The sequence below is a fragment of the Bos mutus genome, chromosome 3 (assembly GCF_027580195.1).
Source record: "Bos mutus isolate GX-2022 chromosome 3, NWIPB_WYAK_1.1, whole genome shotgun sequence".
NCBI lineage: Eukaryota > Metazoa > Chordata > Mammalia > Artiodactyla > Bovidae > Bos > Bos mutus.
The window spans coordinates 56392839-56419343 of NC_091619.1; the positions used below are offsets into that span (position 1 = coordinate 56392839).

Below are 26505 nucleotides of genomic sequence, written 5' to 3' on the forward strand. Positions count from 1 at the left end.
GAACACTGCCATGACCTGCTTTATATAACCAAGGCAGTGCTAGCAAGTTGATAATGGTGGTGTTTTCACTACACGTAGAGTATATAGACTAATGCTACATGTGCCTTCCTAAGCTTGAGATTAATGTAAAGGTGCTCATGGAGGACCTTTAAATTGTACCTGTTTTTTAATTACTCCCTTGGGTTATTTTCTGGTCTTATTAAACAATGGTAGGTAAAGGTGTAACATTTTGCATACTTCTGAGTGAAACGTTTTGATTTAATTTTATGCCTCTCAGTTTAAGTATCAGATGTTTTCACCACTGAGGTGACACATATGTGAAAATGATAATTTTAAAACCTATAAATTATTGGTAATTCATTCCAACACCAAATAATTCTCCCTTATAGCTGTCCTTTGAAGAGGGAGCCCACCTATTCCATCCAAGGATCACTAAGGTCTTGAAGCACAGTGATTGGTGAAGGGGGGGCAGGGCGTGAAAAAAGTGGACTTTGGACTGCTCACGGCTGACTTATGTCCTAAAGCTACCACTTATCAATGGGAGCCTCCTGGCCTCAACTTTTCTAGGGATCAGTCCCTCATCACAGATTTGTTGTAGATAAGATGATGTAGCCCTTAGAATATGCTCAGTAAGGGTTAGTTGCTGTCCTTTCTTCCTTGACAGGTCAGTAGGGCTGAGGAGCTCATACTAAGCAGACACGTCAAAGTAAAAAGTTAAGAAACAGTGTCAGTTGGGTATATCCAAAATTAGGATATGTAAATAGGATCCAATTGACTGTAATTTGACTTGCAGATTCTCGGGAACACATTTATTATATCAGTTCTTCTCAGTTCAGTTGCTCAATTGTGTCTGACTCTTTGTGACCCCATGAATCACAGCATGCCAGGCCTCCCTGTCCATCATCAACTCCCGGAGTTCACTCAAACTCATGTCCATCGAGTCCATGATGCCATCCAGCCATCTCATCCTCTGTTATCCCCTTCTCCTCCTGCCCCCAATCTCTCCCAGCATCAGAGTTTTTTCCAATGAGTCAACTCTTCGCATGAGGTGGCCAAAGTACTGGAGTTTCAGCTTCAGCATCAGTCCTTCCAGTGAACACCCAGGACTGATCTCCTTTAGGATAGACTGGTTGGATCTCCTCCAAGGGACTCTCAAGAGTCTTCTCCAACACCACCGTTCAAAAGCATTAATTCTTCAGCACTCAGCTTTCTTCACAGTCCAACCCTCACATCCATACATGACCACTGGAAAAACCATAGCCTTGACTAGACGGACCTTTGTTGGCAAAGTAATGTCTCTGCTTTTGAATATGCTATCTAGGTTGGTCATAACTTTCCTTCCAAGGAGTAAGCGTCTTTTAATTTCATGGCTGCAGTCACCATCTGCAGAGATTTTGGAGCCCCCAAAAATAAAGTCTAACACTGGTTCCATTGTTTCCCCATCTATCTGCCATGAAGTGATGGGACCAGATGCCACGATCTTAGTTTTCTGAATGTTGAGCTTTAAGCCAACTTTTTCACTCTCCTCTTTCACCTTCATCAAGAGGCTTTTTAGTTCCTCTTCACTTTCTGCCATAAGGGTGGTGTCATCTGCATATCTGAGGTTATTGATATTTCTCCTGGCAATCTTGATTCCAGCTTGTGCTTCTTCCAGCCCAGTGTTTCTCATGATGTACTCTGCATATAAGTTAAATAAGCAGGGTGACAATATACAGCCTTGACATACTCCTTTTCCTATTTGGAACCAGTCTGTTGCTCCATGTCCAGTTCTAACTGTTGCTTCCTGACCTGCATATAGATTTCTCAAGAGGCAGGTCAGGTGGTCTGGTATTCCCATCTCTTTCAGAATTTTCCACAGTTTATTGTGATCCACACAGTCAAAGGCTTTGGCATAGTCAGTAAAGCAGAAATAGGTGTTTTTCTGGAACTCTCTTGCTTTTTCGATGATCCAGCGGATGTTGGCAATTTGGTCTCTGGTTCCTCTGTGTTTTCTAAAACCAGCTTGAACATCTGGAAGTTCACGGTTCACATATTGCTGAAGCCTGGCTTGGAGAATTTTGAGCATTACTTTACTAGCGTGTGAGATGAGTGCAATTGTGCAGTAGTTTGAGCATTCTTTGGGACTGGAATGAAAACTGACCTTTTCCAGTCCTGTGGCCACTGCTGAGTTTTCCAAATTTGCTGGCATATTGAGTGCAGCACTTTCACAGCATCATCTTTCAGGATTTGAAATAGCTCCACTGGAATTCCATCAGCTCCACTAGCTTTGTTCGTAGTGATGCTTTCTAAGGCCCACTTGACTTCACACTCCAGGATGTCTGGCTCTAGGTCAATGATCACACCATCGTGATTATCTGGGTCATGAAGATCTTTTTTGTACAGTTCTTTTGTGTATTCTTGCCACCTCTTCTTAATATCTTCTGCTTCTGTTAGGTCTCTACCATTTGTGTCCTTTATTGAGCCCATCTTTGCATGAAATGTTCCCTTGGTATCTCTAATTTTCTTGAAGAGATCTCTAGTCTTTCCCATTCTGTTGTTTTCCTCTATTTCTTTGCATTGATCGCTGAGGAAGGCTTTCTTATCTCTCCTTGCTATTCTTTTGAACTCTGCAGTCAGATGCTTATATCTTTCCTTTTCTCCTTTGCTTTTTGCTTCTCTTCTTTTCACAGCTATTTGTAAGGCCTCCCCAGACAGCCGTTTTGCTTTTTTGCATTTCTTTTCCATGGGGATGGTCTTGATCCCTGTCTCCTGTACAGTGTCACAAACCTCTGTCCATAGTTCATCAGGCACTCTATCTATCAGCTCTAGTCCCTTAAATATATTTCTCACTTCCACTGTATAATCATAAGGAATTTGATTTAGGTCATACCTGAATGGTCTAGTGGTTTTCCCTACTTTCTTCAATTTAAGTCTGAATTTGGCAACAAGGAGGTCATGATCTAAGCCACAGTCAGCTCCTGGTCTTGTTTTTGCTGACTGTATAGAGCTTCTCCATCTTTGGCTGCAAAGAATAGAATCAATCTGATTTCGGTGTTGACCATCTGGTGATGTCCATGTGTAGAGTCTTCTCTTGTGTTGTTGGAAGAGGGTGTTTGCATTGACCAATGCGTTCTCTTGGCCAAACTCTATTAGCCTTTGCCCTGCTTCATTCTGTACTCCAAGGCCAAATTTGCCTGTTACTCCAGGTGTTTCTTGACTTCCTACTTTTGCATTCCAGTCCCCTATAATGAAAAGGACATCTTTTTGGGGTGTTAGTTCTAAAAGGTCTTGTAAGTCTTCATAGAACCGTTCAATTTCAGCTTCTTCAGCATTACTGGTTGGGGCATAGGCTTGGATTACTGTGATATTGAATGATTTGCCTTGGAAACGAACAGAGATCATTCTGTCGTTTTTGAGATTGCATCCAAGTACTGCATTTCAGACTCTTTTTTTGACCATGATGGCTACTCCATTTCTTCTAAGGGATTCCTGCCCACAGTAGTAGATACAATGGTCATCTAAGTTAAATTCACCCATTCCAGTCCATTTTAGTTCACTGATCCCTAGAATGTCAATGTTCACTCTTGCCATCTCCTGTTTGACCACTTCCAGTTTGCCTTGATTCATGGACCTAACATTCCAGGTTCCTATGCAGCTCAGGCTGTGCCAATTTTGTGATTCTGTGCTACATTTATAATCACTATTATTTTAAAGGGTTCCTTGACTCTATAGCGTCTTTTTGTTGTTTTTGTTTAGTCATTAAGTCATGTCTGAATCTGCGACCCTATGGACTGTAGTCCACCAGGCTCCTCTGTCCATGGGATTTCCCAGGCAAGAATAGTGGGGTGGGTTGCCATTTCCTTCTCCAAGAGATCTTCCTGACCCAGGGATCGAATGCATGTCTCCTGCATTGCAGTTGGATTCTTTACCACTGAGCCACCTGGGAAGTCCCTATGGCTTCTTTAGCATCGTCAAAATTTCTGCTGTAGAAATTAAAGGTCAATTAAAGTTCTGTGGGTTTTGGTGAATGGAGCCCCAGCCCAAGTGTCAGTGATGTAAAGTTTGTCTGTATTTACAAAATGTTACTTAATCACTCCTCCAAGGAGACAAGAATAAGTTCATTTAATCCATATGATTAAATGAGAAATAAGAAATTTATCTCTTAAATAGTTAAACATAAAATATTTTCAAAGTTTCTTTTATTAAAATTAGTCAAAGACATTCTCTGTTCTCCCAACTCCTTTCTTTATATTTGATTTCTGAAGCTTTTGACACTTTTTAAAGTAAAAATTCAAAACACAAAGAAAACACCATAGGTATGTGGCTCAGTATCTAAGGGTCAGGCTTACAGAAAGCAAACAAGAACAGCCGTTGATGATGGAAGCAGAGACCAAAACGTCTTCCATGTTCTACTTCATGATCTCAGTCTGAAACAAGAAATCTAGAGGAATGGCATAGTCCCCAGACCAGAAGCATGTTAGTCAGGTCAGTGCTCTGGCTTCAGTCCCGATCTGCTGAATGAGTTCCTCGGTTTCTGTGGTAGGCTTAGCGATTGAGGTAGACACAGCAATTCTGTGGTAGGCTTAACAAGCCTTCCAGGTGATTCTGATGATAATAACATTTGAGAACCATTAGTCTAGAACAGATTTTGAAAAGAGAAAAACAGAACCTTCAGAGTGTCACTGTGATAAAAAATTTTATTTCATGCTTGAAGAGAAACAAAAAAATTAGCAGTCTGTATAGTCCTTAGATAAATCTACCTTTAGGCTAAAGAGCTTTCTGAAAGCCAGTATCACTAAAAGAATGGCACTGTTTGGAAGACTCTCAGAAGTCAGTTGTCATAACTTACTGCTTTGATTCAGAAACATTTTAACTGCCAGAGTGAGATTATAATCTACAAATATTCTATGGAAATACTTCCATGAAAGTAATTATATACAGAAGACATTTAATACTCAGGTATTTTTAGGGTGCTCTGGGTTACACAGAATGAAAAATGTTTCCTTCTTGAGAAGTCTTGCAAGAAGAGAACGTGTGTAAGCCAATGCGCTGCAGGACTTATATAATATTTGAACTACGTATATAGGACTTATATAATATGTGAAAGTGTAATTATGAATTTCCAAAAGAGGATATTCTCTTTTGTGTATGGTGGTTCTCTTCATTTCTGATGTTTTCCAGACTTGTTTGACCATGGAAGCCTTTTCTGTGGAGGGTCCTTTTTGACAGAATTCTGCAGAATCTATCTTGGGAAATGCTGATATGAATTAGAAAATGACAGAATTTCTGTCTTGGAGCTATTTCTAGAAATCAGTCAGTTGAATTCCTTAGTTCTAAGCACCTGGCTCACCCAAAGTCAGAGAGCTAGTTATTCCAGAGCCACTTGTAACCTCTAGTTTGTGCTACTATCCTTGCAAATATGAGAATCTTCTTAAAACATCAAATTTCATGGATCAACACCCATTTCCTGCATACATATACATTGATGTAAATAGGTAAAATATTTTATACCTGTCAGTTACAAAGTATCCTAACCAGGGGCAATGCCACAAACTTCAGAGTCAGAGTCTGGCTCCATCATCTCCTGCTAGTAAAACCAAATGGTGAGTTAATTAAACTCTACAAGCCTCAGTTTCTTGGGGTAACAGTTGTACCTACCTTCTGGGTGCTAACAAGAGGTAAACAAAAATAATCTGGATGGCATAGCACTGTGCTAGCCACACTGAAAATGTTCAATAAATATTAGACACAGCTTTGTTGACTGAATTAAAAATGTGCAATGATAAAAAATTACAGCCAAGTCCACAATTCATTTAAAAGAATTTGCAATTTTATTAAATCAAAATAGATTGTACATGCATTTTGGGGACAAAATATTGTAAGTAGGTGCAAAACATTTATTCATTCTACAATGTTTGATGTACAAATCAATTTCCAGATCCTTTGCAGTAACTCTGCAACATTTAGGGTTTACCAACTACAGGTTAAGAACCAATGGCCTGTGTCAATGCACTTTTTAAAAATTAATTAATTAATTTTAATTGGAGGATAATTACAATATTGTTATAGTTGTCAATGCATTTTCATCTAAAAATAGATTGTTTAAAAACATGGACATGAAGAAAGGGCCTTCTGCCTTCTTTGTCCCCTTATTTCTGTATTTAAATTCCCTTGCAGTTGATTTTTTATGGGTCTCTTTGGGCATGTTCAAAACCCATTTCGTGTGATCTGATCTTCTATAGACCTGAGCAGCTGGCCAGCATCTTCTTCACAGTAACATTTTATCCCAAGTAAAACCTCTTCCGAAAGAAAGCACTCTATCAATCAGCTAACAACATTACGTGACTAGCATTTGAGTAGATATGTATGGGTAGATAGAAGGTGTTTGAAACCTCTTTTATCACTTGAAGGAACTTACAATGTAGTTGAAGGAGCAAATTTATCACTTGGGAATATGCAAGTGCTCTACTGATGGTACTGGCTGAAAGTGGCACTTTCTGAAAATGTTCAGAAAAGGGCAAAATCATTGCAGGAGAATATTTGCAAAGCTCCATGAAGGCACGTTGAAATGCAAAAATATTGAATTAAGAATCAAGATTTAGGTTCTAGTCCAGGCTTTGAAACTATTAACAATTGGGCTAGATTTTTACTTTTCTAGATATTAGTTTTCTTACCTATAAAACGAACAATTGGATTGGGCTCTGACTGCTCCCCCTGAAGATGGGAGACCTGTATCCTCAATGTGCATCTTCATATTGATCACTCACACAGCCCTCTGAGAGAGGTACTCTTCAGAGATGGTAGCCCCGCTTTTCAGATGCGGTCACGGAGGCTAGCAAGGTTGTGTCATCTACTGCAACCTAGCTAATAAGAGACTGTTCCAGTACTCCCACCCAGGTTTTCCCCATTCTGGCCTCTTTTCTCTTAACCACAAGGCCTTTCTTTTCCTTTGAGGGGATGGGAAAGGGTTTAAGCTGGCTGGACCTTCTGAGATGGGTAAGGGCAGATATAGAGTTACACTGTGTGTCTAACTCAGTCCCCAGAGTACATAGTAATTTATAGTGCAGCTCCCTCCCTAAGTCCCAGAAAGCCTATAATATGAGGTTATTTCTGTCCCCAAACACCAGCATTATTATGGAGATCAGCTGAGCACGAACTATTTGTTGCTTATTCATTAACCTCTTCTTTTTTAAGTGTTTCTTTTTTTCATTTTTTAATTCTTTGGTCATTTAAAAATTGCTTTTTTCTAAGTTCTCTTTGATTTCTCAAATAATGCTCTTCCTATTGTTTCTGTACACATACAGAAAGACTATTTTCTCTCTTACGAACCATTAGCCTGTAAATAATCACTATTATCACATGATGTTTAGACTTTTAATAAAACACTGCCTGACTTTCATTTGTTTTTGCTCCACTAACAGTTCAGAACCCTTCTAGCTGTGATGTTTTTCTCTAATTAGTGCTGTTTGCCTTCTATCCTTGCATGGTCTGCTTGAATCTGTCTGGAGATGGAAAAGCCTATGATAGTAATCATGGACTTTACTGAGTGCTTACTTTGTTTTGGATACTATTTGTGAATGAAAAATGTTACCTGCCATGTCAGTAAAAAAGGGCTGTTGCAACCATCATGCCATCACATTACAACCAACCGGATGGTGAGCCCTGAGGGAATTCAGGATAGAAATATAACGCCCACATTAAATCATCAGACACTGTAGGCACCACCCCGCCCCCAGCCTTGCACCTTGAGGACACTCAAGATGAGAAAACATAGGATACTGGCCCCAAATAGCTGAGGTGCATATCAAAGGCATGATTTCGGTGAGCCAAGAATCTTGTATCTTCTACACAGAAATGTGCTAAATTCCTTAACTTGAGGTATCAGATTTTTTTTAGTTGACAGCAATCTTTTGATGTTCTGATTACCTGATCTTTGTTGCAAAAACTCCTGTATATTTTTTGCCTGTTTGGGGCAGTTTCTCAGGGCTATCTGAGATTCTGGGTCCCGGGGTTAAGTCCTTAGTTTTGACCTAACTCTCAACTTTTAGTGTGTACTTTTTTTCAGTCTATTAATCCATAGTCAAGGTGTCTTATGTATAATCTTTACAACCACCCCTAATAGAAGCTAGGAACTGCTATTGTTCCCATATTACAAATAAGGAAATGGATACAAATAAGAACATTGAGATGAAAGTAATTTGTCCAAAGTTGCTGAGTCAATTTAGCAAGGTCAAGTCAAACTCAAGAGTTTGGCACCAAAACCTAAGCCCTTAATCTTGAGACTACACTTTTGTCTTTTCAAAGGAAAGAAGTAGGATGTATATGTGGGAGGATCAGTTATCTCCTCTTCTCGTGGTTAAGATTGAGCTGGTTTAGAAGGAGTTTATTTGAGCAATGTAGGAAGATTACTTAGGGTAGGATAATATTAGCAGCAAGGAAAGGAAATTAAGAAAGGGAACATTTTGGATCTACATTTACATCTCATAGACACCTCTCTTCTGAATGGAGGGCTGTTTCCTGACCAGTTTTCCTAGTGAAAGAAGCTATTCACAGCTGCGGAAAGCAGGCCCCATGGCTGGCAGGATTGGACCATCACCACTATCGCAGTTGGTAGTAAGAGTGGGAGACGGTAATAGCTTACTGTCATTTCTAACATTTTAATAATTGACAGAATAAAAATTAATCCTTATCTTTAAAAAAATCAAGAAAGGCTTCAGAAAATTACTTCCTCCAGCTTATCACCTCTGCTGCCTTATTGTCATAATGAAATCATGTCTCATATTTTCTTTCCCCTCTGCTAATAGCAAGGCTTTAAATTATTAAAGGAGAGGGATGTCAAGGCTTCTGCTTTGCTGTTTCTCTCCTCTCTGCTTTGAGACTAGGTTGACTCTTTGGGCTTTCCTGTTGCTGCCCTGGAAAGGTTCCTTCTCTGTTGGGCGTCACGTCCCAGCCTTGCTTCGTGTCTGCAGACATGCAGGGCAGAGTTTAGGCTGCTGAATGGAGCAGAGGAATGTTTGAGTGGCAGGGGCAGGGGGTTGTTGACTTTACCTAAAATATTTTCTGAAAATAGCTCATACAGTGTTATGTTTTGTAGCTCCCTCCGCTCTTCTGTGACCCCCACTTTTAAATAAATGTGTAGAGTTATGGTGTGTACAGAGGAAGTTAGAAAATGAACCCCACTGTTCCTATCTCCACAGGCATCTGTGCGGGTGGGACAGGGTGAATGGGCTCTTTGGGAATTCTAAAGGGAATCCTCTAGAGCCAAATTCCTCAACCAGGGCAAACTTCCATCAGCTGTGTAAATAGTGTGGCAGCGTGAGGAGGCCACAGGCGGCTTCCTGACAGTCAGCTACTGTGCCCAGGTAGTTCAAAGGATTCATGTTCCATCCTGAGCTTGCAGGATGTGAGTTGAATCTTGTAGTCCCTGATGAGTGGGTGGATGGGTAGAAATGTTCTCTGTACTTTTATTTAGGAGGGAAGGCAAGTCTGATGGTGATAGATAGGGCTGACTGATAAAGCCACAATGAAAAGAGGGCTTCTGGGTATCTGAGTGAAGGAAAAAAAGGAAAAAACCTCTGGAAACTGGGGACAGAATTGGATACTCATAAGCAGACGTTTATCTCAGCTCAAGAAATTCCTGGGACCAGGCTTAGGACACTGTGCTCTGAAGTTATTTATTTAACTGTTCTTTGGAGCGGGAACTTAAATGCACTTCGTGTACCTAGTTTCTTTTCCCCACAACATCTGAAAGAAGGCAGCGCCCTGGAGGCTTCCTGTCCTGAGGCAGTGCCAGCTGCCCATGCCTGTGCCTCTGCAGGGTGCTGGTTTGCAGCTGCATTAACCTCAGCTCTTCCTCACGCACAAATCTGGATGCTCGCCTCAGCTCCTGGATCTGCAGTCATTTTAGTGTTTTTATGCTTATTCTGCAGGCTTCATCACTCTGACATCCAATTTGTTTGTTTAGCTCAAATGAACGGGCATGGAGACAAAACAGCTAGGTATAAGCAGTCCTCTGTGTACATCTGTACATAATGCACTCCTAAAAATATACACTAATTCACAAAACTCAAATCATAGACTTATGTATTGTAAACAGCATTCTAGGACCAAAGAACTTAAAGTACTAGAAAATCCCTACATATATCTTGTTTTCACAGTTAGTTTTTGATTGTATATTTCTAGCATTTTGTCTGAGCTCTTTAGTTTAATGCTTTCCCTCACCGCTGGATATAGGGAGTACTGGCTGAAGTCCAGCCATCCTCCAGTGGAGACCAAAGTGTGTCTGCTTTTGGCTTGGCCATTCATTGTTTTCTGTTTTCATCGCAATTGTATTAATTTATGAGCTCTATCCTTATCAACAGTACCAGTATTTGTTTTTCCATTTTCAGTCCCACTTTTATTGATATATATGGATAAAAAGGATAAAATCCATCAAGATATTCAAATAATTACTTAAACAAATATTCTTTTTTATTGAAGCATAGTTGTTTACAATATCATGTTAGTTTCAGATGTACAGCGTAGTGATTCAGATTTTCTCTTTGCAGATTATATTTTATTATAGGTTATTACAAGGTATCAGACATTATTCCCTGGGCTATGTAATAAATCCTTGTTGCTTATCTACTTTATGTACAATATAAACAAGTACTCTTTTACAAAAATATCACCATACTTCCAAAGAGAACAACTATATCTGCCATTATCCATTTATCCATGCCCAGTTTAAGTGCTATGTTTCTCTTTTCTTTAAAATTCTCTCAACTTGCCTCAGCCATTCCAGGAATGACCAGATACCAGTGTGCATGCAGCTGTGGATATGTTTTCTCGAAGTGAGCAACTTTCTGACATTGGTCAATGGCCCAAAACCGCAGGAATTGATGGAAGATAATTTTAGAGGCAGTTGCTTGTTTCCTATGTGCTTTATGAACAACTCTGCCTCAAACTGTTCTGAGAGGTCTATCATCCAGGTAGACCTCAGAGTATCTTTTGTATATTGTAGTTGTTTTCTTCAAGACAGTAGACTGTTTGAACTGTTGTTTTCTTTTTACTGTTAAGGTTCAAATGTGTTAGACATGCATACAGATAGTTGTGACTAAGAATTTAATTAAGAGAGACTCCAGAAAGGATGGAAGAAATGGAAACCAATAGGAAATCCAGATTATTTTTTTGTCTTTTGTTAGCACATTTACAGGTTCCTTGTGAGGATATGGAACAACAGACTGGTTCCAAATCGGGAAAGGAGTACATCAAGGCTGTATATTGTCACCCTGCTTATTAACTTATATACAGAGTGCATCATGCAAAATGCTGGGCTGGATGAAGCACAAGGTGGAATCAAGATTGCCGGGAGAAATATCAATAACCTCAGATACACAGATGACACCACTCTTATGGGAGAAAGTGAAGAAGAACTAAAGAGCCTCTTGATGAAAGTGAAAGAGGAGAGTGAAAAAGTTGGCTTAAAACTCAACATTCAGAAAACTAAGATCATGGCATCTGGTCCATCACTTCATGGCAAATAGATGAGAAAACAACGGAAACAGTGGCTGACTTTATTTTGGGGCGTTCCAAAATCACTACAGATGGTGATTGCAGCCATGAAATTAAAAGATGCTTGCTCCTTGGAAGAAAGGTTATGACAAACCTAGACAGCATATTAAAAAGAAAGAGACATTACTTTATCAACAAAGGTCCATCTAGTCAAAGATATGATTTTTCCAGTAGTCATGTATGGATGTGAGAGTTGGACTAAAAAGAAAGCTGAGTGCCGAAGAATTGATGCTTTTGAACTGTGGTGTTGGAGAAGACTCTTGAGAGTCCCTTGGACTGCAAGGATATCCAACCAGTCCATCCTAAGGGAAACCAGTCCTGAATATTCATTGGAAGGACTGATGCTGAAGCTGAAACTCCAATACTTTGGCCACCCGATGTGAAGAACTGACTCATGGAAAAGACCCTGATGCTGGGAAAGATTGAAGGCGGGAGGAGAAGGGGACAACAGAGGATGAGATGGTTAGATGGCATCACCAACGCAATGGATATGAGTTTGAATATGCTCCAGGAGTTGGTAATGGACAGGGAAGCCTGGTGTGCTGCAGTCCATGGGGTTGCAAAGAGTTGGACACGACTGAACAACTGAGCTGAACTGAACTGTGAGGATAATCCAGTGATATAATATATTAAACTGGAATTCATCTACATTTTAATATCACACAAAAATAGATCTGAGAAGCAATGTGGTAGTATTAGTAATAGCACAGACTTTGAAGGAAGACAGAGAGTTTGGATCTACCACTTTCTAACTGTATGACCTTGAGTGAGTTATTTAACCTTGCTGAGCCTCAGCATCCTCATTCATAAAATGGGTATAATTATGTCCACCTCTCAAGGCCATGTTAACTTAAAAAAATGTACAACTTGAAAGTTGAGAAGTCTGTTTTATTTGGCAGACTTTCTGAAGACTTCAAACCCTGGAGGCAACCTCTCAGAATTTTTCAAAGGGACTGTTTGGAAGTAGTAAGGGAGAAGCCACGAGATATAGTTTTTGCAACAAAGAACAGGCAGTAAAGATATCAAAATATTCCTGTTAAATCAAGACAACCAGATATTTCAAGTTAATGAATTTAGCACTTTTTTTATGTATGGGAAGATGCAAGAGTCTGAACTCATGGGAACCCTCCTTTGATATGCACCTCAGCTATCTGGGGCCAGTATCTGTCTTATCCTGAGTCCCCTCAGGGTGGACCGTGGGGGTGGCTGCAGTGACCTAAGGCTTGGCAGTGGGGCAGCTTGTTCACCTCTATCCTGACTTCCCTCAGGGTTTACTGTTAGGGCTGCTGTAATGGATTGATGGCTTGCAACAGCCTTTGTTTACTGATACGGCGGCAACATTTTTCATTCACAGTCATTATAAAGATTAAACCTATATTTTAAAAAATTCTGTGATCTCATCCTGTGTTAGTCAACCAACATAGGTTTGCTTAAAGATTTCCTTGCTGTGGTCTAAAAACCTGTGTTTCTTCATTTCATCTTTAACAGCTAGCTATTGGCCAAATAAAAACACTAACTGTCATGAAGAGGGAACGGAGGATGGCTGAGGGCACGTGTGTGCAAGTGTATTTTGGGCTTAGACCAGGTGGGCCTGAGTGGTGGTGCCATCATTTTCTCTCTGTTTGTGGGTGGCTTTTCGTAAATCAGTGTTAGCTGAGTTCTTCAAAAAGATTGGAATGCTATTGATCTAGCCTTCATATCCTCACATCTTATCACCATTTATCTGGATATACAATGTGAGAAGTTTTTTGGAGATTGAGATATGAGGTGACATAAACCACCTGTTTTCTTGTGACAGAATTCCAAATCAGATAACTGGAAATAGAACTTGGAGAGGAGGTTTTAGAGGATAGAGAATTCTGATTTCCTCAGAATCTAAGTAGTTAGGGGGCTGACGAAACACTTGAAACCGAGTCACATAGATTCTTGCATGTACAATCTGTAAGCTTTTAGAATTATTTACTCTTGGTTTCTTTTTAAAGGTCATGACACAGCGATAGTTTGTCAGACTCTTCCATAAATACTAGTCTCATTTGAAAACACTAGTTACTCATATCAGATTCCTTACAAATTATGAACCAGATTCAGGTCCCGGAGTGAGGAGACCTGGATTCAAATCCACTCTCCGCCATTTATTAGCTCTATGACCTTGGGTGAAAATATTCTTGAATCATTCTCAGTTGATTCATTTGTAAAATGTGTATATCAATACCTACATTAGTGAGTTGTTTTGAGAATTAAATGAAAAAATGTTTAAAAAAATTTTTGTAAGCTCTCCCACTGCAATAAAGAGTCTAAGTAATATAGTAGATCATCACAGGATTCTGCTATATCCTGTAAAGCAGGGGTCCCCAACCCCAGGTCATGGACCAGCACCAGTCAATGGCCTGTTAGGAACCAGACTACAAACGAGGAGGTGAGTGGCCAGGGGGGCACGTGAAGCTTCCTCTAGATTTTCAGTCACTTTTGTGGCTCAGCTGGGAAAGAACCCACCTGCAATGTGGGAGACCTCGGTTCGATCCCTGGGTTGGGAAGACCTCCTGGAGAAGGGAAAGGCTACCCACTCCAGTATTCTGGCCTGGAGAATTCCATGGTCTGTATAGTCCATGGAGTCGCAAAGAGTCAGACACAGCTGAGCAACTTTCACTTTCACTTTCCTTCTCCATCCCCATCTCCTTACTACCTGAGCTCGGCCTCCTGTCACGTCAGCAGTAGCATAATAAATATAATGTGCTTGAATCATCCCCAAACCATTACCCCACCCCTGTCCATGGAAAAGTTGTCTTCCACGAAACTAATCCCTGGTGCCAAAAAGGTTGGGGACGGCTGCTGTAAGACATAAACAAAAGAACAGACAAAGATCTATATAGCATCATTTGCTAATGTCTGAGCCCCTTGGACTGCAAGGAGATCCAACCAGTCCATCCCAAAGGAGATCAGTCCTGGGTGTTCATTTGAAGGACTTATGTTGAAGCTTAAACTCCAATACTTTGGCCACCTGATGCGTAGAGCTGACTCATTTGAAAAGACCCTGATGCTGGGAAAGATTGAGGGCAGGAGGAGAAGGGGACGACAGAGGATGAGATGGTTGGATGGCATCACTGACTCAATGGACATGGGCTTGAGTGAACTCCAGGAGTTGGTGATGGACAGGGAGGCCTAGCGTGCTGCGGTTCATGGAGTCGCAAAGAGTTGGACATGACTGAGCGACTGAACTGAACTGAGACTAATAACGAGGAATATAAACAAGTGTCTGTGACATACTTATTTTTAATGTAACACTTTCCTATGAAATATTAGGGCAAGGGCCAAGGCTAAGAAATATTTAGGTTTCCCACAACAACTTCCCTTCCAGGAAATGGTACGTAAGAGCAAGATGATAAAAAATTTCCACTTTAGCACACAGAGCATTTCTTCTGTTGCTTAGAAGGACTTTATATTTTTAAAAGGAAAGTTAGTTTAGCCTAAGTTCTAAAGAGCCTCCTTAAAAAAAATTTTATTCTTGAAGAAATAAAAAGGCTATCACTTAGGAAAAGTACAGCTGTTTGAGCCCATCAAGTTGTGACTTGACTGTGGCAAGAGAATGAACGTTTCTTAAAGTCCTACATCTCTATTCTTTTAAAAAATATGTATTTATTTGGCTGCATGGGGTCTTAGTTGCCGGATCTTCATTGTGTCACATGGGATCTTTCACTGCAGTGCATGGACTCTCTCGTTGTGACTCGCAGGCTCCAGAGCATGTGGGCTTCAGTAGTTGCTCAGTGCGCAGCTCAGGCTTAGTGCCATCTCCTTCTCCAAGTTGCCCCACAGCATGTGGGATCTTAGTTCCCAGACCAGGGCTCAAACCTGTGACCCCTGCATTGCAAGACAGATTCTTAACCACTGGACCACCAGGGAAGTCCCATACACGTTGATTCTTGGATGAGGAGTGGCAACATGCTTGGGGACCATCAGTCTTCATTTAGTCATAATGAATAATAGGGAAAAACCACTAAATGTGTTCTGGTTCGTCATTCAGCTGATAAGTATGCTTAAGAGTTTATTATGTACAAGGAGTTGCTAGGGTTTATAGTGGGTACAGGAGGAGGGCATTGGGGGTAGTTGTGCAAAGATGTATGAGTTACAGTTGGATCTCAGAGAAGCTTAGACTCATGTGGAGGAATGGAGTATACATAAACCTATCACAAGATACAAAGGGTAGTTTCATGTCAGACTGCAGAATGTATGATAGTTCAGAGGAGTGAGAGGTCATTTTCATTTGGGGAATCAGAAAAGAATTAACGAAGGAAGGTGTGTTTGAGCCATGTGTTGAGGCATAGTTGTCTTTGCACAAGTGGAGTAAGGAAGAGTGAGTATTTGCGGTATAGGAGAAATCAAGACCAAGACCCCAGAGTGGGTAAATGAAAGAAGCATGAGGAGAAGAGAGGGAAATAAGACTGAAAAGTTTGAACCCTGGGTCAAAGGGAAAAGGAACATTGTATATCAGAAAGAGCAGTGACTTGGTTTAAAATAGGAAGGTATTGTATTTCCTTGTTTCTAAGAGTCACATTGTTCTTCCTCATTTTAATGTTTTTAAAATAAAAAAAAATCTTGCAATCGATATGTATATTTAGTGTAATATTTCTTTATTGCCTAAAAAAGTTGTTAAATCAATAGTATATCCACAATTGATGGAAATAGTTTAATATTTTATAATTGTAACTATTTCATATGCAAATCCACACAAATCCACTTTATAGGCTTTTCAGAGAAATAAGTAAAATAATGTGTGCAGCACTGGTCACATAATGGGTTCAATAAACTTCATCTCAGTTCAGTTCAGTCACTCAGTTGTGTCCGACTCTTTGCGACCCCATGAATTGCAGCACTCCAGGCCTCCCTGTCCATCACCAACTCCTGGAGTTCACCCAAACTCATGTCCATTGAGTCAGTGATGCCATCCAGCCATCTCATCCTCTGTCATTCCCTTCTCCTCCTGCCCCCAATCCCTCCCAGCATCAGAGTCTTTTCCAATGAGTCAGCTCTTCACACGAGGTGGCCAAAGTATTGGAGTTTCAGCTTTAACATCAGTCCTTCCAAAGAATACCCACGACTGATCTCCTTTAGAATGGACTGGTTGGATCTCCTTGCAATAAACTTACTATTTTTAAAAAATAAAGTTGAACTAACTCTGATAGGCAAGGGAGAAGTATAGAAGGACTTCAAAAAGAGAGAGGTGATCAATCAAACTGTGACATCCAAATTGCTAACAATTTTAAGAAGCAGTTTTTGGGAAGAGCCCATCTGGGACACTATTACAGTAGTCTAGGCAAGAGTTAGTGAAGAGCTAATCTAGGGGAGAACTAGCAAGAGTGAACATGACCTGTGCCTCGCCTTGGAAACACCATTAACAGGATTTGCTAAGCAATAGCATGCCGCAAAGGAAGAAGCAGAGATGATGGAGAGGTTTGTACAGAAATAGAAGATATGGGGTGTGATATTGTGATTTATAAGAAAAAAACATGTACTTGGTCGTTCAGATGATCAAAACACATTGGTGGTGCTCAGTCATGTCCCACTCTTTGCAGCCCCATGGACTGTAGCCTGCCAGGCTCCTCCATCCTTGGAACTTTCCAGGCAAGAATACTGAATTGGGTTGCCATTTCTCACTCCAGGAGCTCTTCCCTACCCAGGGATCAAACCCACATCTCCTGTGTCTCCTGCATTGCCCCATGGATTCTATACCACTAACGCCCCCTGGGAAGTCTCATTTATATTTGATCCTCATGCACAGTTCCTGACTTACAGCTCCCCAAACCCTTTGAATTTTCTAAGTGCTGAGACTGACAAAGCTGTCTCATGATAATGAAGTGGCTTTCGGGCCTCACTAAGGTTGGGGGCAGTTTACCTGGAGAACCAACCTTGTGATTGAAGACTTCCAGAGAGGGGAAAGGGCCTGGAGGTTGAATCAATCAACAAGGGCCAATGATTTAATCAACCACGATTGTGTACTGCTGCCTTCATAAACACCCAAGAGGACAGAGCTCAGAGAGCTGCTGGATTGGTAAACACATGGAGATGAGGGAGAGTGCTGCAGTGGAGAAGGCATGGAGGCTCCACACCCTCCCCATACCTATGCAGCTCTTCTAACTGACTACTTCTGAGTGATCTCATTTTATAATAAATTGGTAATCTAGTAAATAAAATGTTTCTCTGAATTCTATTAGCTATTCTAGCAAATTAATTGAACTCAAAGAGGAGGTCATGGGAACCTCTGATTTATGGCTGGTTAGTCAGAACTACAGGTAACAACATGGGCTTGTGACTGATGTCTGAAGACCAATGAGAGGGTCATGGGAACTGCTAATGTATAGCTTTGACCTTCAACTTGAGCCTGAAATGGGGGAAGCAATCTTATAGAACTGAACCCTTTACTTGTGGGACCTGATGTTTAGAGTCATTCTCATAAGTGGTGCTTGAAGCCATAGATACACATAAGATGTTTAAATAAAGGGAATATAGAGGGAAAAGGGAAAAGAACTAAGGTTGGAAACTCTAGAGAACAGCAACATGTAGACAATTTATTGAAAATGAAACAGAGGAACCAGAGAAACAAGTTTGGAGAGCTAGAAAAGGATTATGTTGAAAGTCCAGAGATAAATCCATACACCTCTGGTCATCTAATCTATGACAAAGGAGGCAAGAACACAATGGAGAAAAGGCAGTCTCTTCAATAAGTGGTGCTGGGAAAACTGGACCACTATATGTAAAAGAATGAAATTAGAGCATTCTCTAACACTACATAAAAATTAACTCACAATAAGTAAACTGGATTAAAAACCTAAATGTAAGGCTGGATACTATAAAATTCTTGGAGGAGAACATAAGCAGAACACGCTCTGACATAAATCACAGCAAGATCTTATTGGATCCACCTCCTGGAGCAATGAAAATACAAACAAAAACAAATGGGTGGGATCTAATTAAACTTACAAGTTTTTGCACAGCAAAGCAGAGCATGAACAAAATAAAAAACAATCCACACAGAAAATCATAATTTGAAAAGATACATGTGCCCCAGTGTTCACTGCAGCACTGTTTACAATAGCCAGGAAACGGAAGGAACTTAAATATCCATCGATGGAAGAATGGAGAAAGAAGATGTGGTATGTCCTGGTGCTACGTCACTTCAGTTGTGTCCGAGTCTTTGTGATCCCATGGACTGTGGCCCTCCAGGCTCTCCATCCATGGAATTCTCCAGGCAAGCATACTGGAATGGGTATCCAATCCCTTCTCCAGGGCATCTTCCTGACCCAGGGATTGAACCCGAGTCTCCTGCATTGCAGGCAGATTCTTTACATCTGAGCCACCAGGGAAGATATGGAATATCACTCAGCCTTAAAAAAAGAATGAAATAATGCCATTTGTAGCAAGATGGGTGGGCCTGGAGACTGAGTAAGTCAGAGCAAGATAAATATTATATGATATTGCTTATATGTAGAAGCTAAAAAAAATGGTGCAAATGAACCTATTTACAAAACAGACATAGAGTCACAGATGTAGAAAACAAACTTATGGTTACCAAAGGGAAAAGGGGAGGGAAAAAATGGGAGATTGGGATTGACATATGCTCTCTACTCTATATAAAATAGATAACTCAATAAGGACTTACTGATAGCACAGGGAACTCTACTCGATATTCTGTAATGACCTATAGGGAATGGAATGTAAAAAAGAGTGGAATATATATGTATAACTGATTCCCTTTGCCGTACAGCAGAAACTAACACAATTGTTATTGTGTTGTCTATTCTTTTAAAAATAGATCTTAGAAATTCTCATCACAAGAGATACCTTTTTCTTGGCCCACCTATATTGTCCTTAAATACCTCAGCATTTGGCTGCCATTTTTTTTGCTGCTTTTTCTTTTTTCCTTTTGCAGCAATTTCTGAGCTCTTTTTGTTTTGACCTACATTTCTGTGGCTGCTTTAGTATTTTCCCCCCCTCTTGACTGTGTGCTTGTGGGAAAATGCAGAGCACAGACTATCTGAGGCAGCCCCTTTGGATGATCCAACACTGATGCTTAAGAATATCAGGGAAAGAAATGAAACCACATGCACAAATCATTGAGGCAGTCTCCTGCAGTTCCACTTTTGCGGCAATCCAACACTAATAATAATACCACATGGTTTAGCGTCTAAGCACAGACCTACCTGGATTCACCTTAAAATTTGCTGGAAAAGATGCTCTTGCCTCTCATATAGACATTTTTTTGGCCTCACCACGGCTTAGTCTCCCTCCATCCACTGCCCCCCAACCAGTGGTGGAAGCCACACCCCCTGTAGAGAAGCTTGGAGTCTTAAACACGGAACTGCCAGGGAAGTCCCACCTTGCCTCTCACATAGAACCTTCCAACTCCTCCTCAGCTCTTGTACGTTGTTGATGTTTCTATTTTTATGTCATTTTGTACGGTAATTAGTTCTTCCTTTACCTTGCCACTCCAGGTCCTTTAAATGGGCTCATATCCACAGAAGCTAGCTTAAATTTTCAAAGTTACTGTGTAACTTATGTTGAATGCATTATGTACTTGTAGACAGTGGTAGTCTCATATTTTTCATAATTGCATTTTCATGTGATAATGTATTATACATCAAGGGCCTGTTGGCAGTGCATTTAGTTCTAGTGTGGGAAACTTGTAGGCATGGATTAGGTTTGGTTTTTATTTTCCTGCTAATGGGGATTACGATGTTGAATTTCAGTATGCTACCAAATACCTAACTGTTAATGTGTCAGTTTTAAGTGCAGAAGAATTGACTTTATTGAGGAGAAATAGAACACACATTTTCTTAGTATGTTTTTGTTGTTGAAGAAGTGAAGTAAAAGTAGCTCAGTTGTGTCTGACTTTTTGCAGCCTTATGGACACTATCACACTATTGCACTCATCTCACATGCTAGTAAAATGATGCTCAAAATTCTCCAAGCCAGGCTTCAGCAATACGTGAACCATGAACTTCCAGGTGTTCAAGCGGGTTTTAGAAAAGGCAGAGGAACCAGAGATCAAATTGCCAACATCCACTGGATCATCGAAAAAGCAAGAGAGTTCCAGAAAAACATCTATTTCTGCTTTATTGACTATGCCAAAGCCTTTGTGTGGATCACAATAAAGTGTGGAAAATTCTGAAAGAGATGGGAATACCAGACCACCTGACCTGCCTCTTGAGAAACCTATATGCAGGTCAGGAAGCGACAGTTAGAACTGGACATGGAACAACAGACTGGTTCCAAATAGGAAAAGGAGTACGTCAAGGCTGTATATTGTCACCTTACTTATTTAACTTCTATGCAGAGTACATCATGAGAAACGCTGGACTGGAAGAAGCACAAGCTGGAATCAAGATTGCCAGGAGAAATATCAATAACCTCAGATATGCAGATGACACCACCCTTATGGCAGAAAGTGAAGAGGAACTAAAAAGCCTCTTGATGAAAGTGAAAGAGAGTGAAAAAGTTGGCTTAAAGCTCAACATTCAGAAAACTAAGATCGTGGCATCTGGTCCCGTCACTTCATGAGAAATAGATGGGGAAACAGTGGAAACAGTGTCAGACTTCATTTTTCTGGGCTCCAAAATCTCTGCAGATGGTGATTGCAGCCATGAAATTAAAAGACGCTTACTCCTTGGAAGGAAAGTTATGACCAACCTAGATAGCATATTCAAAAGCAGAGACATTACTTTGCCAACAAAGGTCCGTCTAGTCAAGGCTATGGTTTTTCCAGTACTCATGTATGAATGTAAGAGTTGGACTGTGAAGAAAGCTGAGCACGGAAGAATTGATGCTTTTGAACTGTGGTGTTGGAGAAGACTCTTGAGAGTCCCTTGGACTGCAAGGAGATCCAACCAGTCCATTCTAAAGGAGATCAGCCCTGGAATTTCTTTGGAAGGAATGATGCTAAAGCTGAAACTCCAGTACTTTGGCCACCTCATGCGAAGAGTTGACTCACTGGAAAAGACCCTGATGCTGGGAGGGATTGGGGGCAGGAGGAGAAGGGGACAACAGAGGATGAGATGGCTGGATGGCATCACCGATTCGATGGACATGAGTTTGGGTGAACTCCCAGAGTTGGTGATGGACAGGGAGGCCTGGCATGCTGCAATTCATGGGGTTGCAAAGAGTTGGACACGACTGAGTGACTGAACTGAACTGAACTGGATTATATAGTCCATAGAATTCTCCAGGCCAGAATACTGGAGTGGGTACCCTTTCCATTCTCCAGGGGATTTTCCCAATCCAGGGATTGAACCAGGTCTCCCACATTGCAGGTGGATTCTTTACCAGCTCAGCCACAAGGGAAGCCCAAGAATACTAGAGTGGATAACCTATCCCTTCTCCAGCACATTTTCCCAACCCAGGAATCCAACTGAGGTCTCCTGCATTGCAGGCGGATTCTTTACCAACTAAGCTATCTTGTTTCTACTTTTAATAATGGTCTTGATAACTTTCTTGTTAACCAAATTAACAAGAGTGGGTAGCCACTCTTTAAAAGAGAGCGATTGAAGGATGCCAGAACATTCAGTTCAGTTCAGTCGCTCAGTTGTGTCCAGTTCTTTGCGACCCCATGAATCCCAGCACGCCAGGCCTCCCTGTCCATCACCAACTCCCGGAGTTCACCCAAACTCATGTGCATCAAGTTGGTGATGCCATCCAGCCATCTCATCCTCTGTCGTCCCCTTCTCCTCCTGCCCCCAATCCCTCCCAGCATCAGGGTCTTTTCCAATGAGTCAACTCTTCGCATGAGGTGGCCAAAGTACTGGAGTTTCAGCCTCAGCATCAGTCCTTCCAATGAACACCCAGGACGGATCTCCTTTAGGATGGACTGGTTGGATCTCCTTGCAGTCCAAGGGACTCTCAAGAGTCTTCTCCAACACCACAGTTCAAAAGCGTCAATTCTTCGGCGCTCAGCTTTCTTCACAGTCCAACTCTCACAGCCATACAGGACCTTAAAGATTATAATTTACTGAGTCTGGGTCAAGAGTTGGGCATCCTATTTTTATAAGCTTCTCTAATTTTCTAAGGCACACCAAAGTTTGATGATTACCTTATTTCTGAAATAAGTTTTAGAATGTTGAAGAAAAATGATCATGGGTAGAAAACCATGTTTTTACCAGAAAAACCATCTGGTAAAAACAACTTTAGTTATCTATATTAAAATCTTCAAATACTTGCAGCTTAAAAGCCTTTAAAAGATAGACAGGTCTTTCTGAAAATTTGTAGAAGTAAGAACTTTCAGAAAGCTGAAAAAAATAGATCAATATCATATGTAAATATTTTTGAAGAAATAGAAGAGATTCAGACAATTATGGGCTGAAAAAAAAAAACACAGCAGAAGCAATATTCTCATAATGTTGGTTTGGTAAGTGAGCAACTGTTCTTCAACCATGGTTAGGCTGAGCAAAAGGAAACGGGCTGAAACTAGAGTGTGAGGGATTTAGGTTAGAATATAAGGGGAGGAATATTGGAACAACTTCCTAAGAAATATTGTGCAACCTATTTCTCGAGAGGTCTGTAAAAACAGGATAGATTTTCATGTCAGATTTAAATCTGGTGCTGCTCAAAGGTGAAGGAAAGCCAAAGTCCTTTATTTTAATTCTCATATATATTTTGATGACCTTTTAAAGTCTATTTTCTCATTTCAAATATTGGAAACTGAGGTTTTCTGTTATAATATGGCATCATGAATTTTAAAAATATTCTTCTGCCTTCAGTTAATTTTGCTTTATAAGCTATATATACATATTTTATATATATATATATATATATATATTGCTTTGCCTTAAGATTTTCATCTCATTTCCATGGAAAGTAAGAATTTCTAAGCATATCAACTCCTACCCCCCTCCTTTTTTCTTCTGTTTTGAAACACTGTGTTTTTGGTCACATGTCTACACAACAAAGTTCAAATAAGTAGTCACAGGAACCTTTTCTGGCAGGCTTTGGCAAATCAAGTATATACTATATAATGTATAATAATTATACATGAAGAAAAGAGGCAGAGGGCCCAGAAGCTCTTGGCAGCTGTGCTGTCTGGTTAGAAAAGGAAGTGAGTTACAGAGTTTGGACATTCAGTTCTGAGATGTTATTCCTGAGTCAACAAGATTTTAATTATGCATGTGGCCTAGAAGAAACTTTTACGCAAGAGGAATATATTGTTGTCAAAAGTGTTTGTGATTTTGATTCTTGTTCAGAATTGGAAAGAAGCCAAAAGTAATTTCTGAAGGTAAATAACTGGATTGAAAGAATATAGAATAATGATACCTCTCCTAGTGGCAGGAAAATAACCAGTATATCTGACTTTCCTTTCCTTCTCTCTCGTTCAACACACTCCCTTTTCTTTTATTGTTCTTTTTGTTAAAAAATATGTATGTATTTTCACACAACATTCATTCATTTTAAATCACACTGTTTAGACAGAAATAAAGAGTGTGTTAAACAAAACTTCATCTTTGAACATCTTTTCTCCTTTTCTCCTCATGATATAGAGGTCACTTAGAGTTTTTGTTTATAAATTTGTTGTGTTCTTGCATATGTGTTAGTGTAGTTTTGGAAAAAGTTTAAAATTTCCTGCACTGAACTGAGTTATTGCAAGAGGAATAGGAAAACTATTTTGGGGACTTCCCTGCTGATCTACTGGCTAAAACTACTTGCTCCCAATGCAGGGGGCCTGGGTTCATTCCTAGACAGGGAACTAGATCTCACATGCCACAGCTAAGACCCAATGAAGCCAAATAAATAAATAGATTTTTTTTTTTAAAGAAAGACTATTCCGGATTATCATGGATACCTTCTCTTTTATGGAAGGAATGCTGCTGCTAAGTCGCTTCAGTCGTGTCTGACTCTGTGCGACCCCAGACACAGCAGCCCACCAGGCTCCCCCGTCCCTGGGAGTCTCCAGGCAAGAACACTGGAGTGGGTTGCCATTTCCTTCTCCAGTGCATGAAAGTGAAAAGTGAAAGTGAAATCGCTCAGTCGTGTCCGACTTTTAGTGACCCCAAGGACTGCAGCCCACCAGGCTCCTCCATCCATGGGATTTTCCAGGCAAGAGTACTGGAGTGGGGTGCCATTGTCTTCTCCATGGATGGAATAGAGGGGTTCAAAAGGCCTGTAGAAAGCAAAGAATTTCACTTTTTTGAAAGCAAGCTTTTCTTCTTATGACTCCATTCCTTGATTCATTCACTGATTGATTAATTCAGTTCAGTTCAGTTGCTCAGTTGTGTCCTACTCTTTGTGACCCCATGAATCACAGCACGCCAGGCCTCCCTGTCCATCACCATCTCCCGGAGTTCACTCAAACTCACATCCATCGAGTCGGTGATGCCATCCAGCCATCTCATCCTCTGTCGTCCCCTTCTCCTCCTGCCCCCAATCCCTTCCAGCATCAGAGTCTTTTCCAGTGAGTCAACTCTTCGCATGAGGTGGCCAAAGTACTGGAGTTTCAGCTTTAGCATCATTCCTTCCAAAGAACACCCAGGGCTGATCTCCTTTAGAATGGACTGGTTGGATCTCCTTGCAGTCCAAAGGACTCTCTCAAGAGTCCTCTCCAACACCACAGTTCAAAAGCATCAATTCTTCCGTGCTCAGCTTTCTTCACAGTCCAACTCTCACATCCATACATGACCACAGGAAAAACCATAGCCTTGACTAGACGGACCTTTGTTGGCAAAGTAATGTCTCTGCTTTTGAATATGCTATCTAGGTTGGTCATAACTTTTCTTCTAAGGAGTAAGCATCTTTTAATTTCATGGCTGCAATCACCATCTGCAGTGATTTTGGAGCCCCCAGAAAATAAACTCTGACACTGTTTCCACTGTTTCCACTGTTTCCCCATCTATTTCCCATGAAGTGATGGGACAAGATGCCATGATCTTCGTTTTCTGAACGTTGAGCTTTAAGCCAACTTTTTCACTCTCCTCTTTCACTTTCATCAAGAGGCTTTTCAGTTCCTCTTCACTTTCTGCCATAAGGGTGGTGTCATCTGCATATCTGAGGTTATTGATATTTCTCCCAGCAGTCTTGATTCCAGCTTGTGCTTCTTCCAGCCCAGCGTTTCTCATGATGTACTCTGCATAGAAGTTAACAAAGCAGGTGACAATATACAGCCTTGATTAATTAGCTCAATCATTCAATATTTCCTGAGTACCACAATGTGTGAGTCCTACCACGGGGTCTCAGCAGTAGACATAGGATTATCCTTGTTTGTTTTAACTTACCTTTGTTTAACTTACCTTCTCCACTCCCCTTCAAGTGTGCTGCAATGATCATGATGTCTTCTGTTTTTGTTTTTAATTTTTTGGCCATGAGACATGGCATTTGGGATCTTAGTTCCCTGACCAGGCATTGAACCTACACCCCCAACATTGGATGCATGGGGTCTTAACCACTGCACTACCAGGGAAGTCCTGTAACATCTGTTTTAACAGATGGCAGTTATTGAGCACTTAGCAGATATTGTCCTTAGTGCCTTTATAAATTATTTATCACAGCAAGCCACCTCATGAAGCAGGTCTTATTGACAACCTCATTTAAAGAGGAAGAAACTGAGTGCAGGGGAATGGGTGTCCTGCACAAGGTCACTTACCTCGTGAGTGAGCCCAGGTTGTGGGACTAGTTCTTAACCCCATTCTGTACTGCCTCCTGGGGTTATTTATTTTCTTTTTTCCCCCTAAAGAAATCACATCTTTTATTTCTTTATTTTTGTCTATGCTAGGTCTTCCTTGCTTTTCGTGGGCTTTCTATATTTGCAGCAAGTGGGGGCTACTCTTCGTTGTGGTGTGCAGGCTTCTCGTTGAAGTGGCTTCTCTTGTTTCAGAGCACAGGCTCTAGGGCCCGTGGGCTTTGGTAGTTGTAGCGCTTGGCCTTTAGAACGCAGACTCAGTAGATGTGGTGCACGGGCTTAGTTCCTCTGTTGCATGTGGCATCTTTCTGAACAAGGAATCAAGC

The 26505-nt window shown here is 40.8% G+C and overlaps 1 long non-coding RNA gene across 6 annotated transcripts in view; it reads left to right on the top strand.

Moving 5' to 3' along the window:
- The window catches only part of LOC138987235 (uncharacterized), a 123554-nt gene that overhangs the window by 22738 nt on the left and 74311 nt on the right, over window positions 1-26505 (top strand). For 3 of the 6 annotated variants that reach the window (XR_011463680.1, XR_011463684.1, XR_011463679.1), the window contains one exon: window positions 11163-16420. The exons of the other annotated variants lie outside the window; for them this stretch is intronic. This is a non-coding gene — a long non-coding RNA (uncharacterized lncRNA). Of the gene's footprint in view, window positions 1-11162; window positions 16421-26505 lie in introns of those variants that run through there. 6 annotated transcript variants of the gene reach the window in all.